This window comes from Pituophis catenifer, unplaced genomic scaffold (genome assembly GCF_029215685.1).
Source record: "Pituophis catenifer annectens isolate HBS135680 unplaced genomic scaffold, rPitCat1.0.hap2 SCAF_22, whole genome shotgun sequence".
Lineage (NCBI taxonomy): Eukaryota > Metazoa > Chordata > Lepidosauria > Squamata > Colubridae > Pituophis > Pituophis catenifer.
In genome coordinates this window covers 35,995-41,136 of record NW_027256902.1, presented here as the reverse complement: position 1 = coordinate 41,136, position 5,142 = coordinate 35,995, and positions in this window count along the sequence as shown.

The following is a 5,142-nucleotide window of genomic DNA, read 5'->3' as shown; positions in this document are numbered from 1 at the left end:
TAAGGTCCCTTCCAACTCCGTTTCCCCATCATTCTAACCACTTGGGACAGAGTCCGAATGAAAACAACTTGAATTTCCACAAATTGAAAGGGAAGAAATATATTGTTGGTGGTAAAAAAAAGACACACAAAATAGGTAGAGGGATCTCTCCTTCTTGTATTTTAATGGGATTTTCTTTATTTCGGTCCAGGAGTTGGTGAGAATTATTCAGAGCCAAATCTGAAGTCATCAGAAGGAACTGCGGGTGACCCAGGAGGAGAGTCCCCTCCACCTCCATGAGGACCTCAAAAGGCCGGAGGAAAAGCAGCCAGAGAGCCAAGAAGAGAAGCCATTTCGATGCTCGATGGGTGGAAAGAGACTCAGGAAGAGGAGATCCCTCCCTTCCCCTCAGAGGATCCCATCAGAGGAAGAAACCAGATGGACGCATGGAGTCTTCAGAAGGAGCCTCCTCTCCTCTCCCAGAAGAGGCTGCCGGAGGGAGGAACCGTCGGAATGGGAGGACTGGGAAGGAGCTCCAGGGAGAGGCTCCCATGGCTTCCCAGAGGGAGAAACCCTGAACACGAGAGAGGCAGGAAGGGCGGAAAGAGCTTCAGAGATGGGATCTGTTTGTCACCATATAAAAATCCACACTGGGCAAAAAGCCGATCAATGCCTGGAGAAGCAGAAAATTTCACTCAGGGCAGAAAAATTCTTTCCCACAGAAGGTAGAAAATCTGGCAAAGGTGGAAAACTAGCTTTCAAAAATAGCTAGAATTGTGTTAGTTTTTTTGTTTGGTTTTTCATTGATTTTTAACTGTGTCCTGTGGGTGAAACCTTCTCTCTTCTTTTAGACGGCTTTAATCAAAGTGATCTTGGCTTAAACCCTGGAGTTTCCGCCTGGCCTTCTGGCACCCGCCTCAGGCTGGCTGAGCTCCTGACTGCCAAAGCCAGACCTGGATGGGGGAGGGTCTCCCCTCTGATCCTCTCCTGGGTCCCCAGAGGGCTAGGGTCTCCTCCTGCTTGAGCAAGGGGTTGGACTAGAAGACCTCCATGGTCCCTTCCAGCTCTCTTCTGATTCAGAAGAGACTCATAAAACCTTCCCTCTGCAGATAGCTTTCTATATCTCACCCAAAACTATGGACTGTCAAGGACACTTTAGATTCCTTCAAACCCATTAAATGAATTACATGAAATTACATTCCTGAATAAAAATCCAGAGGCTTTAGGTTTTCTATTTCACTTTTATTATTATTATTAGATTGTCCGCTATGTCCAGGGGAGAGAACTAAAAAGAATTCAATATGAAAATCTGGAAGAGAAAGTCAGTATTGCTGCTCATTTCTCACCTGCTCAGTCTTTCCTTGAAATCTTTGCTGAGGGCCTCTTTCACTTCAGTTATTTACTCCTAGATTCCATATGTAGGAATAAAAGTGAATAAGATGTAGTTCATTAATTTCTTTCCCCTTTGAGTTTTTTTTTAATGGAAGGGGGATAATACTTTCAGTATTTGGTAAGAGCTGAGGTGGCACAGTGGTTAGAGTGAAGTACTGCAGCTACTTCAGCTGACTGCTAGTTCAGCAGATCAGCGGATCAAATCTCACCGGCTCAAGGTTGACTCAGCCTTCCATCCTTCCGAGGTGGGTAAAATGAGGACCCAGATTGTTGGGGGCAATATGCTGGGTATACTGTCTTTGGTGTAAGCCGCCCAGAGTCCTCGGAGAGTGGGCAGCATAGAAATATGAATAATAAAAATAATAAATAAAAAAATAAAGTAATTGCTGAAGAGTGCTACATGTAATTGTGGCTTTTTACAAACAAGCTTTTCTCCATCCTCTCCTCTGCACATGGAGCCCAGAAGAAGCTCAGGATCCCAAGAGGAGAAGTTGTTTCTCATTGTAATTAATAATGATTATCTGAGCCTTTGAGATCTCCATACCTGTGATTGAGACATCAGATTGAAGCCATAAGCAAAGAATCTTGTATCAGAAAAGGATAAATTTGTCAAGCTCTGTTGGAACAAGTTTTGGGACAGGCAGGATCTGTGCTCTTGATTGTTCATTTTTCTCCTTTCCAGGTGAAGTTGAGTGTTTCTCTGTTTATGTCAGGAAAGTCGCTGGCATTTCCATCATCTGAGAATGCTTTGAATTCTCCCAACTGTTCCTGCTGTGGGTGTTAGAAACAGGAAGAGGATTAATAAAGCTCCATGAATTATGGACCGTCTGCTTTTGATGCTGCTGGTATCCCAGCCAGTCTCTGGGAAGCTTAGAATGAAATGCCCTCTGAATTTGGAGCACCAGGATGGAAAACAACAATGGAGCTTTTACAGGCCAGGAGACTATCTCATTGGTATAGTGACAACTGAAACACTAATATCGCCTATAATGTTGCCTTTTGACAGTCCTCCTTCTATATCTTCTCATGTGTAAGTCATTCAGGGTGATGGAATTGCACCCCCTCCATTTGCAGTTCTAAATCTGAAGAGCCTGTAGTACAATAGACTAAAGCACTGTTATTAACATCTGCTGCTTGCAATTACTGCAAGTTCAAATAACAGCAGACTCAAGGTTGACTCAGTCTTCCATCCTTCAAAGGTAGGTGAAATGAGGACCCAGATTGTGGGAGCAATAAACTGACTTTGTATAAATATACAAAAGGATGAAGGCTATTGCTTAACGCATTGTAAGCCACCCTGAGTCTCCGGAGAAGGGCGGCATATAAATTAAAGCAAAAAAACCCCACCTCTCCTTTTCTTCTCATTTCACTTACTTCTATATTATAGAACTTGTCTAATTTCCTGAATGATTTTGATTTCCATAACTTCCCCCCTTTTTTTTATTGTGTAGAAGAGACTTAAATCCAAAGATGGGATTAAAAAACCTGAAGGCAATCCAGATTATTTTCTGTTCTCCCCGTTCACTTCTCAATTCATCCCTTGAATTCATTTTGTGTAAAGGAGGGATTGAAACAGTTGTAGTTGCCTCTGCCCAGCCCATTCCCAGATTTCTATAACCGATTATTGGTTTTGGATCAATATTGGCTTAAGACTCAGTAGGCATGTGGAGTCAAAAAGGAATAAATTCTTTTAAAAAGTTTGTTGTTACTGTTAATAATAACTTGAACATTTTTCTACAGTACGTTTTCTTATGGTTTTTTATACACCCTACCATTCATTTTCACCATTCAAGTGATCAACAAGAACTCCCAGCTCCTACACAACCTCACACTGGGCTACAACATTCATGACAACTATTCGAACACTTTCCGCACTTCAGATGCCTTGCTGGACATGCTCTCCACTGGAGAAGCCAATGTCCCCAACTACGGCTGTGGAAGGAAGGAGAACCTTCTGGCTCTTCTTGAGGCAGTTGATAGGGACATCTCCATCCAGGCATCAACATTAGCAGGAACCTACAAAGTCTCACAGGTTTGTGTGTGTTTTTCTCTATCTAAGTGAGGGGTGGGTGGTGGAGGATGAGCAACAGGTGCAACCATGTCTTCTCCATGGAATTCAAGTTGATTTTCTCCATTTTAGGGAACAGGTGAATTATGTTTTTTCTATTATATTCCTGTTCAAATTCCTCATAACCCCCACCATGTTTGGTGATTGTTATGGCATGTTTGTGCTGATAGGCTGTGTGTGGTTTTCACCAAACGTGGCTCTGTGCATTATGGCCAAACTTCTCCACTCTGGTCTTGTTTGTCCAAAGGAGAATGTTCTAGAAGTCTTGTGGTTTGTTCAGGTGCAACTTGGGAAACCTCAGCCATGCTGCCATGTTCCTTTTAGAGAGAAGTTTTCTCCTGGCAACCCTTCCAAATCAACAACCTTACTTGTTCAGTCGTTTTCTAATTTTACTGTCATGAACTGGAACATTTAACAGGCTCACTTCTTTTCTTGGAAGTCTCAAGTGATGAAGCTCCCACAACTTCCGAAGACAACTTCTTTTCCATTGGTTTATTGTTCTCACTGTCTGAAAATTCCTCCTCATTTCTAGGTTGAATCTCTCCTTGGTCACTTTCCATCCATTATTCCTTGTCTGGCCTTCAGGTGCTTTGACCCCCTTCCTCTCTGTGGCAGCCCCTGAAATATTGGAAGACTGCTATCATGTCTCCCCTGGTCCTTCTCTTCACTAGAACAGCCATGCCCAGTTCCTGCAACCGTTCATTGTATGTTTTAGCCTCCAGTCCCCTAATCCTCTTGGTTGCTCTTCTCTGCACTTTTTCTAGAGTCTCAACATCTTTTTTATATTGTGATGACCAAAACTGGATGCAATATTCTAGGTGTGGTCTTACTAAGGCTTTATAGGGTGGTATTAGTACCTCTCTTGATCTTGATTATATCCCTCTGTTAATGCGATTTAGGATTGCATTGCCTTTTTTGGCTGCCACTGCACACTGCTGGCTCATATTTAGCTGATTGTCCACTAAGACTCCAAGATCCCTCTCACAGACACTGCTATTAAGCCTGGTTTCCCCAGTTTATATGTGTGCTTTTGGTTTTTCTTACCTAAGTGTAAGACTTTACTTTTCTCTACATTGAATTTCATTTTGTTAGATAGGGCCCAGTGTTCAAGTCTGTCAAGATCCATCTGGATCTTGAGCCTATCATTTAGGGTGTTAGCTATTCCTGCCAGCTTAGTATCATCTGCAAATTTGGTGAATTCTCCTTCTATTCCCTCATCTAAGTCATTTATGAAGGTATTGAAGAGTACTGGGCCTAAGACAGAACCTTATGGCACCCCACTTCTCTCCATGTAGACTTAGACCCATTAAGGACTACTCGTTGAGTACAGTTTGTCAGTCAGTTGCGAATCCATCTGGTGGTAAAGCTATCTATCCGACATTTTTCTAGCTTACGAAGGAGTAGGTTGTGGTCTACTTTGTCGAATGCCTTGCTGAAGTCTATTATATTGACCATATTTTGCTGGTTTACTAATTTAATCATTATGTTGAAGAATGAAATAAGATTGGTTTGGCATGATCTGTTTTTAACAAACCTGTGCTGACTGCTAGTTATTACTTTACTCGTTTCTAGGTGTTGGCAGATCTGGTTTTTTTTATTATCTTTTCCAGTATCTTCCAGGGTATTGAAGTTAGGCTGATTGGTCTGTAGTTTCCTGGGTCTGGTTTTTTTCCTTCTTTGAAGATGGGAACCACATCAGCTCT